This window comes from Pyrus communis, chromosome 16, assembly GCF_963583255.1.
Source record: "Pyrus communis chromosome 16, drPyrComm1.1, whole genome shotgun sequence".
Lineage (NCBI taxonomy): Eukaryota > Viridiplantae > Streptophyta > Magnoliopsida > Rosales > Rosaceae > Pyrus > Pyrus communis.
Window position 1 is genome coordinate 15,090,039 of NC_084818.1, and position 11,652 is coordinate 15,101,690.

Consider the following 11,652-nt stretch of genomic DNA (forward strand, 5'->3'; position numbering starts at 1 on the left):
CAATTTGACACACAAACTCATCCATCCATGCATGTGTATCTTCTGGTAGCATTAACTCGGGCACCTCCTTATCCATTACTATATTAAAATTAAGCAACTGCCTCGGAGCTTCACAGGGTGCATATTCTAGTATAGGTAAAGGTATCCCCTCCTCAAGATAAATAGTGCCAAAACAGAGAAGTTCAGGTCTCCAACTTGGTGTAGGCATCATCACTGCACTCTCCTAAGCTCTTCTCAACACTCTGTACTTTCCTGGATGAGGATTATGTGGTACATGATCTCATTCACCTTCCATCTTGCTATTAGCTCTTTTTATCTCATTTTTGCTCTTCCATTGGAGTTGTCTTCTTTCACCTTGTGTAGCCTCCTCGAACTTAACATTGCCTGAGCCTCTAGAATGGTGTGAATTTTCAATGAGTTCATATGAGCTTTATGTTGTCTCTAAAGCCTTCTGATCATAGATGCTCTCATCTCTTTAACATGTCTTTCATCCTTACCAACCACATACCATTTTCAGCCGAGTCGGGCCGAATCTTTCTTAGTAACTAGGGGTGCTGGGTTCATGGTTCTCTTTCTCCAACCTTGCCTTGCACTGTTGTAATAACTTGGCCAGGAAGGTTTCACTTTTATCCATCTTGGCACCTTGGCTTCTTTGTCCTCAGCTTTTTCAGAGGCATTATGGTTCCTGAATACTTTATAAAGACCCTTAGGTTCAAAATCCCTTCATAATCTTTGGAACATACTCTTGGACGTTTCCTTCTCTGCTGCCCGAAAAACACTCTTGCGTGCCTCTTGTTCTTCTATTTATTTTCTTCTAATAAACTCTTAGTCAATAATGGCGCCCGATGCTGGTACCTCCAACTCACATTAACATTGGCACTTACTGCATAAAACTACTCCCTTGATTACAGCCGCTTTGGGTCTATCAGGTAACCCTTTAACTCTTTCTATAGGTCTAGCTACTTACTTTCTTTCTCCCTTTACCTCCCGGTAGCCTTTGTTTTTCCTTTCTCAACCCAATTAAGGTTGATCATGTTGATTGGGGCTCTGGGAAGGGATTTGTATCAATCATCATATTTGCTTGGGGTTTCTCAAATAATAAATTTCCTTTGACTATGAGGTTTTGTATCCAATCCCTAAACCGTACACAATTGGCTATGGAATGATTAAATGTGTAGTGGAGTTTACAATAATTATTTCCTTTTAACTCTTCTAGTTTGGGCATCTTTTTGGTGGTGTCGGGCAGGATCACCCTAGCCCTTACCAACTCCTCATAGATGTCAGCTACCTTGGTCAGATCAAAATAATAAGTCTAGTACTTCGGGGGCTTCATAGGCATGAACCCTCCATCATTCACTTTTTGGTCCTTGACATGTTGGACAAATCCTTTCACTATCAAAGGTTTAAAAGGAGTGGTCATTTCGATGGCACACAAGTCAATTCCTTCTCCTATATTGCTGTCATTTCCTCTCGACTCAGAACATTTGAACTCCAGCTGTTGTTTGCAACTTTATTTTTTTAGAAAGGGGGCACTTTGGATGAATTCTTTACTTGCTGCTCCTCAGTTAACAACTTCTCATACTTAGTAACAACTATTACCAGCTCCTGTAGCTCATTAAACTATACATCATAGAACTTTTTTCTCAATGGTAATCTCAGAGTTTTCTGAGCAATAGATATAAGCTGAGCATGGTTGATAGGGAACTGGCATCTCATCCTTGTCTTCCTGAACCTCATGATGAAGTCTTTAGTTGACTCATACTCATATTGCTTCACCTCCACTAGATCATTGATAGTCATCTCAGGATCCACCCTATAAAACTGGTCGTGGAAAGCCATCTTCATTTGTCCCCAGTTGGCAATGGAATTAAAGGGTAATAGAGAGTACCACTAAGATGCTAAGCCAACCAACAAATTCCCAAACAACCTTAACTTGTAGTTAAGATTGTCTTTAAACACCATACAGTAGTTGGAAAACTTGAAAATGTGGTCTCTGAAGGGCACATTACAATCATCCCCACTGAAGCTTGGGAATGCGGCCATCTTAAAGTTAAAAGGAAAGAGGTTCTGTTCACCAATATACTCCGGGTAAGGCTTCCAGTAGGTGATCGTGAACATCGACTGAGCATGTGGTTGGGCATTTTGGACCATCATCATTCTCAGCTCTGCTAACTCATTTCTGAGTTGCTAGTTAACTGCATTATTGTGTGGGGTGTAAGAAGGTCCCCATTTCAGGCTACGCTCATTGCCCAAGAAAGCTTTCTTTTGAGGTTCTAGTTGTCTCCATTTGGCCTCCCCTCCCTTATTAGACAACAGTGGTACCTATAAGGAGGGGGCTTGCCCGCAGGTTTAGGCATACCTTTTCCACTACGCTCTCCTACTTGATGAGTCATTCCAAACTTCCTTCCATCTAGCTCGATCTCCCACTACTATCTAGTGGGAATAATAAAGGGTCTGGTAAACTTGTTTCCTGGATTTCTTCCACTTAAGGTTGACTGATTCCAGGCTCCTCCTTCTTTTTCCCTCTATCTTTCTTTTCCTCGAGCAAAGGAAACAGGGGAATCACTTGCTCTTTCTCAGGACTAACCTCTCTCATCATTTCTCTAGCGTGACCATCATTCAGGGTAGAGTACTCCAACTCCAATCTTCTCTGCACACTCCCTGTTAATGAATAAAGTATGCTAACCTCTCCTCTAGTTTCTAGGGAAATCTTCTCTATACTTTTCAACACTTGTTGACCTCTCCTCTATTTTCTAGGGAAATCTTCTCCATACTCTTCAACACTTGCACCATGGTAGCTTGCAAGTCTCCGTTGGTAACCTTTCTGCCCAACTTCTCAAAAGAAGTTGGGTTCTCCAAAATAGCAAGACTTCGGAGGAAAGGGAAATCTTCCAAGTAATCTATCATGTCTGATCTTTTTAGACAATGGGGTGGCCCGTACTCTGTGTTCCTCCTGAAAGTTCTCTCATTCCTTTTTTTTCTTAGCATACAAGACTATCAGGATCCCACTGGGCGTGCCAAACCTACGTTCAGGGAAAGATTTCCCTCTCACAGCTCCTCGGGGGTTTGGTACTTAGAGTGTTGCGGGGCTTGCTCTCGCTGCTTGATGTGCTACAATGAGAGTTTTGTTGTTAGTTTGAAAGGTTTATAGGGCCTTAGGTATAGGCCTTGAAGCTCATAATCAAAACTAACAAAGTGCTAGGCGTGCCACCGTTATCTCAGTATAACAGATGTTTGAACAAGTGTGGTTTAAGTTGATTACCTGCGTCCCAAGTTACTTAAGCTTCTTGTTATCAAAGGATTGTCACAGATAGGTTAACTCTGCATTAAGTTCTTTTTCTTGCCTTCTAAACAAGGACTTCATATTCTTGTAAGTTCAAAACAAAAAGAGTTCAGGGTCCTTTAAACTATTTCCTCGAACACAGTTTGGACTTAGCAAAAACAGGTTCATTAAGTTAACCATATTCGAATGCAAATGGGACTTTTGGATAAGAAATAGTTGGAAATAACTTGAATACATATTGAAAAGTACATTAAGTGACATATCTACTAAATGAAAATACAAACAAAGAGACTCGGGCAAGATTTCACCTTGTAGGGTAAGGTTAAACTCTTTGCAACCACTTCTCTTTGATTTTACTGAGGTTGTCAGCTAATAGGGATGGATGGTAAACAGGTTTTACACGAGGGAATCAATACTACAACACTAATGGATAGTAGTAAAGCTTTTACGCTAGACAAAAGATAGTTTTTCTAAGGGAACTATAGCTAAAAGGATTAAGGCCTGGTTTAGTACTGAGGTGATTCTGAAAAAAGCTGGGAGCTGTTTTTGTGTTTGGTAAACATTCAGCTTCAGCTTTTTTTTCACAGTTTTGAGTGAAAAAAAGCCAAAAACAAGAAGCTGCAAAACCCAGCTTCGAAAAACTGGCTTTTTTCACATTTGTTTTACATAAAAGTTTACCAAACACTATAATACTGTTTTTTTTTTTTCAAAAGCACTTTTACAAAAAAGTTTACCAAACACTCTGCTGCTTTATTTCATAGCTGCTTATTCTCACAGCATAGCAGAAGCAGCTTTTTTTCAAAGCACATCAATACCAAACCAGCCCTAAATATGGGCAAGTTTCAGCTTTTCTGGCTAGGAATTGGCTTGAGAGCAGAGTTTGTATGTTGATTGATTGGTTGTTTGAGTGTCCTTGTCTCTGGTGTCTCTTTCCCCTTTTATAGACAATTTGGCCTGACTACTTTAGCTTTACTCTTGGTCGAGAGCTCTCGGAGGGTAGTGAGTCATCATCTATTTACTTGTAATGCCACTAGAAAGTACTTTTTGGATGGTGGTGAGTTGGTCTCTGTCATTAGGGATGGCAATTCTAACTGTTAAACCCGATAACCGTGGATAACCGCCCGAATGGATTGGATTTGGATATGAAAATTCGGGTATGGTATGGATATGAGGAAAAACCATGAACTTTATTCAGTTATGGTTTTGGATATGGTTATGGGGTCCCCAATCCGTATCCATCCCCAAATCCGACCCGAATATATATATATATATATATATATATATATATATATATATATATTTGATATAATATAATTTTATTCAATTTACCGAACCCTCCCTATACTAATTCATTATGCATGCATCAAACCCTATACTATCTTTATTATGCACCAAACTTCATGCATGGGGCATAACAACAACCTCATCAATTCAATACTCTTATTGTTATACTCAACCAAATTAATTCATTGAATCATTTTATATATCAATTATCAAATATTACAAGTTTATCAGATTCATCTCTCTTCAAAAGTCTCACTGTCAAGAAATTGGTGCATCTTATCATGAGCAACTTCAAATATATTGTTAGTTTTTTGTAATTGGAGGTTGCTATTTAATGACGGAATTAGTATCTACTAAAATTTATAATGCGTCAATTGGATAAATATAATTTTTCTTTTGTTTTTTGACGAAGATGGATATAACCGATAACCAATTGAAAATCTGTTACCCGGTGAATATGATTATGGATAATCCTCGCTGGTTAATTTCCAATTATGGATATGATTAATTTTCGTGGTTATGGGGATGAATATAGCATTTCCATCCCCAAACCAAACCATTGCCATCCCTATTTGTCATCTATCACTTCATCCTAGGCACATGGCCTATGCCTTGGCTGAAAAGACCTTCTTTTGCTTCAGGCTTCATTGCTAGGCTGTGGGCAAGTCGCTGTTTCGTCGTGACATCCTTGGGCCTCATTTCATAAAGCCCAATGTTAAATATTAACCCAAACAGTAGTAAGCAGGTAGTTTTAGAGAATTGGTCCTCTCAATTTGTTAAAAACAAAGTTGAACAGCCTGAGCTTCAATTAAGCCAAACAGTAGTAAGCAGGTAGTTCTATTTTCTTTCTTTTTCTTGGCCCCCATTCTCGTAAATTTTAAAGTTGCAGCATGTTTGTTTGGCTCTATGACTCAATATTAACTACATTGAGAAAGAATCAAAGAGTAATAAGATATTCAACACTCAATACCGCAACAAGCATTCCAATCTATAATATTGATCTAATTCTAGTTTGGCATAAAGAACTGAATGATTAATTGGTGTCTCTTGTATAATAACTATTTTGTATTCAGACTCCTTGAATCAATCATATACAAAATTTACAATATATATACTAGCATTTGTTTTTTAGAAAATGAGAAGGAGAGAGGGGGCAAGAGAGAACGTGGAGGGAGTGGGAGGTTTTTTTTTTTGGTTTTTTTTTCAATTTTTTTTAATAAATATTGAAGATATTTTAACATCACATGTAGGTGAGGCTTTGAAAAAAAACAGCAAAATTTGGTTGTGTGAAATTACATTTCTGCCCCATATTTCTTATTCATGTTTTGTTTTAATTAGATGGTTAAACTGGTAATTTCATAGAATTTTGGTTGACAATGAGTGTTTTATTAATTAGTAGAGATTAATAGAGAGAGAGAGAGAGAGAGAGAGATATACATACATACATATATATATATATATATATATATATATATATATATTGTTTGACATAACCCTTAAGTGAGGGAATTCTGAAAACATTAAATTCAATAAAAATTACATTCCAATAATTATAGAGAAGAATCCGAATTAACTGATTTATTATGAATTTCTAACCCCTCACGCAAACTGGAAGATCTTGATCAAACAAGTTTGAAGCAAAGAAAGAAGACCATGATGTGGGTGATGAATAGCTTTGATTGATTCTATTCTAACAGAAAGGCAAGCAGTTCATAACTATTCACCCATCAGAGATTTTGTGGAATTCTTTTGAAGTATGTTATCGAGCTTTTGTTATTTAAGTCTTATTAATTAGTTTAGTATATGGAGTTGATTTCTATTTAGCAACTGTTTAAATAGAATAGAGTGGAAAAAAAGAAAATTATTTTTAATGTTGGTATATTTGTTGTTTTGCCCTCCAAACTTGTATGGAGACGCCAATTTCTCTCTGAACTTTAATTTTATCCAATTAATCCCTGAGCTTTTCTAATTAGTCAATTTCCCTCTTGAACTTTAATTTTAGCCCATCACCCCCGAACTTTTATAAATAGCCAATTTTTATCCATCTATTTTGATCACACAAACAACACAAGACAACCGAATGGGGCAAAAAGAATGAAAAATTGGATGAAACTTTTTTAAATCTAACATTAGGAAAGAATTGGTTATTTATAAAATTTTAGAGAGTAACTAGCTAAAGTTAAAGTTCACGAAGGGAGGCAATTGGTAAGAAAAGGAAAGTTGCCTACCATTAGGGGTTCTAAACTCTCTAAAGCCACCCACCTAAACAATTTGTTTCTTTTCATTTTTTACCTTTTTCTTTGTTTTTTTTGTTATGTTCTTTTATTTCTACTCATGTCAAATTTTGAGCTAGCACTCTCGCTCATCTGTTAGCCATAGGAAAAAGATGGGGCTATCGGGAGGTACCCCAAAACAAAAAGTCCATCCATTTCCTACTCTCTGAAGCCTGGGGAGGAATTCATAGACAGTTTTCCGTTTGTTTTCCGAAACTTTAATTTAACTCGGAATTGACAGCCCTTTTGCTTGTTTCTGGAAATAAAACCAGCCTTCTGTAAAAGCCATGTGGTGATCATCATCCAGAGTTTGGAGAAGGTTTTTACTACGTGAAAAGCAATCAAGCGCTGCCGGTGGCTAACTTAACTGATAAGAATTGAGGGTACTGCGGTAACATTTTTTATATAAGGAAATGACATCATTAAAGGGGCAAAAGATTATAATCAGATGAATAATGCAACCCCAAAAGGTGGTATTTGGTACTTGCAAGCAAAAATCTGAAAATACAGAGTAATAATCATAAAATGATGTAAAATTTTGAAGAGAAATTTTATTCATACCCATTTATCCTCTTTCTACACCTAATTTATAGTTTTTAATCTTGAAATTCTGAATCTGCCCAACAATTTTCTTTCTACACCCATAATGAAAACAAAAAACAAAAAAACAAAATATAAAATTCCAACATTAGAAAACCCAAGCCATGCCATCGCTCCAAACCCTAACTACCCCCAATTTCTACCCCTCCCCAACCCTCCACCGCCATCTTCTTATCACCCACAATGAAAACCCCAAAGATCTCAGCTATCAATGTTCCTTTCTCGACCTTTCGCCAGCCACACAATAGTTCTCTCTTCCATGCAGTCCTTCTAACATGTCTGAATTATGTCAAAATTGTTGACGTGTCGAATCTAATTGTGTTGGACCATATGTTAATAATACCATTATTTTTTTCCACAAAAAAAAAAAAAAAAAAATATTGACATGTTTCTTTTGGGTTTTTTAATCGTGGGTTGTTGGGAATAATGTTCTAATTTTCAAATTGTTGTGGGTGGTAAGGGAGGTGGCGGTGGGAAGTTGGGGAGGTTAGAACTTGGGTGGTTGAGGTTTGAAAAGATAGGGTGGTTGGAGTTGCCTATTGCTAAATTATTATTATTTTCATTTTGTGCTTGTTGGGTGTAGAAAGAGAATTATTGGGTACATTTGGAATTTCAAAATAAAAAATAATAAGTTGGGTGTAGAAAGAGGATAAATGGGTCTAAATAAAATTTCCCAATTTTGAAAGACGAGGAAGATCCATAGAAACTGCAAGATCATGAGTGAGATAAAAACTCAGAAAACAATTAATCATGGAATAGGAATGCACCATGCTTCTATCTTGTACAAAGAAGGATGTCGCGGCTTTTATCTTATATAAAGAAGGATATCACGGCTCCAATCACCTCACATTAATCTCCAAATCACCAATCAGTTGTGAATCTAACAAACTCAAACATCACACCTCCAGTACTCTGTTGTAGATTCTATATAGTGATGCCATCGAATTCGCCTATAGCATATAGCGAGACTACAAAAAACTTGCCTAAACTGAGACTACAAAGCACAAACGACTACGGTAACATTATACTCGCAGAATATTCAGAACGTGTTTACTGGTAGTCATTAAGTCTTTTGGTGCGCTGCATGCAACAACATTCTGCAAGCTAACATTACACTTTTCATATTCTACTAGATCATTAAGACTAATTTTCTTTTCAACAAAAGATAAAAATAAAATTGTACTATTTTAAAGGGTAAGCAAAACCCTAATTTTTACTAAATTGGTTTGTTGCCATACACTCCTCGTCCATATATAAATGGTTAGCTAGTCATATTGAATGGCTCGGGAGATTAGCCATGTTGCTGTTTGCTCCAGTAGAATATGACTGATCAGTTGTCAGTTGTGGGCCGCCTAATTTAGTTGGATTTCACTGCACAAAGATTGGAAGTTTGAAATCTTTGTTATAAATAGACAAAAGTTAGAGAGATAACCCTTCTAAGGACAGAAGCGAAGCAGGTGTAAAATATCACACTATGACTTTAGTAGCTGTAACACAAAAAGGATGGCAGATAAAAAGAGGGAGGGATACTGATATTATTTCTCTTGCTTTCTTTCGTAGTGCATTTGATAACAGACGGAGTACTTTATTTATAGAGCGACTTTCGTAACTACAACCATCAAAATACAATGATGATATTTTTGAAAGTATCAAACACTATTACTCATTATTACTAAGTCTTTGGGCATTCTTTTGAGTGGGCATTCACCCACTAATTATATAACACTCCCCCTTGGATGCCCACATATCAACATCAGTTGCCTCGTTAAAACCTTGCTCGGAAAAACCTAGTGGGAAAATATCATAGCAAAGGAAAAAGAGTACAACGTTACCTTGATTGTTGATATAGTATTAAGTATGCTTATGTTGCCTCGTTAAAACCTTGATAGGAAAAACCCTGTGGGAAAAATCGTAGTCGAAGGAAAAAGAGTACAACAAGCATGTATCATGGATGCTTCCCCTGATATGTATCTCCCCTTGATTCCGCATTCTTCAAATTTAGCTAATTGGTAAGTCGACGTAATCTAATACTCTGTACTAACTTCTGAAACGTGCACTTTGGTAAAGACTCGGTGAACAGGTCTGCCAGATTTTCATTGGAACGAATTTGTCTGACTTCAATAACTTTAGCCTTCTGAAGATCATGTGCATTGAAAAACTTTGGCAATATGTGTTTAGTTTTATCGCCCTTAATGAATCATTCCTTCATTTGGACAACACAGATTGCATTATCTTCATGGATGACAGTTGGATTGTTTGTCTTCGAAGGTAAACCACATGAATTCCGGATATGATGGATCATTGATCTTAACCAGGAACATTCATGACTTGCTTCATGTAAAGCAAGTATTTCTGAGTGATTTGAAGATGTAGCAATTAATGTTTGCTTTGTTGAGCGCCATGAGATTGATGTATCTCCATTAGTGAACACATATCCAATTTGCAAGCGGGCTTTATGCGGATTAGAGAAGAAACCAGCATCTGCATATCCAGCAAGGATCTGGTCATTTATGGATTTTCCTTAGTAGAAGAGATCCATGTATGTTGTCCCACGAAGGTATCGCAAAACATCTTTCACTCCTTTCCAATGACGCATTGTTGGAGCAGAGCTATACCTTGCTAACAAGTTAACTGAAAAAGCTATATCTGGTCTAGTACATTGCGCTAAGTACAATAAAGCACCTATTGCACTCAAATATGGTATTTCTGGACCAAGGACCATTTCATCATCTTCTTTTGGATAGAATGGATCTTTCTTAATGTCCAAAGAACGAACGACCATTGGCGTGCTGAGTGGATAAGCATTGTCCATGCTAAATCGCTTCAGGATTTTTTCAATGTAAGCTGATTGGTGGACCAAAATTCCATTAGCACAATGCTCGATATGCACGCCGAGACAATATTTTGTTTTCCCGAGGTCTTTTATTTCAAATTCGCTTTTCAGATATTCAGCAGTTTTATTGAGCTTTTCAGGAGTTCCAACTAGGTTCATATCATCAACATATACTGCCACTATAGCAAATCCAGAATTGGATTTCTTAATGAACACACAAGGGCAAATGACATTGTTGATAAATCCTTCTTTGATCAAATATTCACTAAGATGATTATACCGCATTCGTCCAGATTGTTTTAACCCATACAATGAACGTCTTAATTTGATGGAGAGCATACTTCGTGGTTTGTTAGTTGTTTCAGGCAACTTAAGTCATTATGGGACCTTCATGTATATGTCAGTATCTAATTCTCCATATAGATACACAGTGATGACATCCATAAGTCGCATGTCAAGCTTTTCTGAAACCACTAAACTTATTAAGTCACAGAACGTAATTGCGTCCATTACAGGAGAATATGTCTCCTCATAATCAATTCCAGGTCTTTGTGAAAAGCCTTGTGCAACGAGTCGTGCTTTGTATCTTGCAATCTCGTTTTTCTCATTGCGTTTTCTTGTGATTACCCATTTGTAACCCACGGGATTTACATCAGGCGCAGTTTGGACTACCGGTCCAAAAACACTTCGCCTTTCCAAGGAATTTAATTATGCCTGGATTGCATCTTTCCACTTAGGCCAATCTTGTCTCTGTTTGCATTAATCAACAAAGCGGGGCTCAATATCATCACTTAATATGATTTCAGTGGCTACTGCGAATGCGAACGCGAACATATCATCGATGATTATTTCATTCTGATGCCATAATTCATTTGTACATGCATAATTTATGGAGATTTCTTTGCTTTCATGTACTGCTGTCTCTTCAGGGACATGGTCTCATTAAGGACATTTTCTTTTTCTGGAAACACAGAATCATGAATTGTGAATTTTTCATTCATTTTCTCTTCTTGAATGATTTCATTTGGATTCAGCTGTGCCCTTGTCTTTCTCTTTCGAGGGGCTGAATCTTTTGAACCTGGGGGTCTACCACGCTTCAAGTGTGCACCTGATGAATCATTCGCTGCCACTTTATTTTGTCCAATAGGGACATCAATTCTTGTAGGTGCATTTGCAGCTGGTATATATGATTTTGTCACTTTCATAGCATCATTAAATGCATCTGGCATTTGATTGGCAATACTTTGAATATGAACGATCATTTTCACATTGAGTACTACATGGATCAAAATGAGACAAGGTGGGTACAACCCATGTCAGCTCTTGCCGTTCTTCTGGAACGGTTTTTTCTCCCCCTAACGATGGGAAGACTGTCTCAT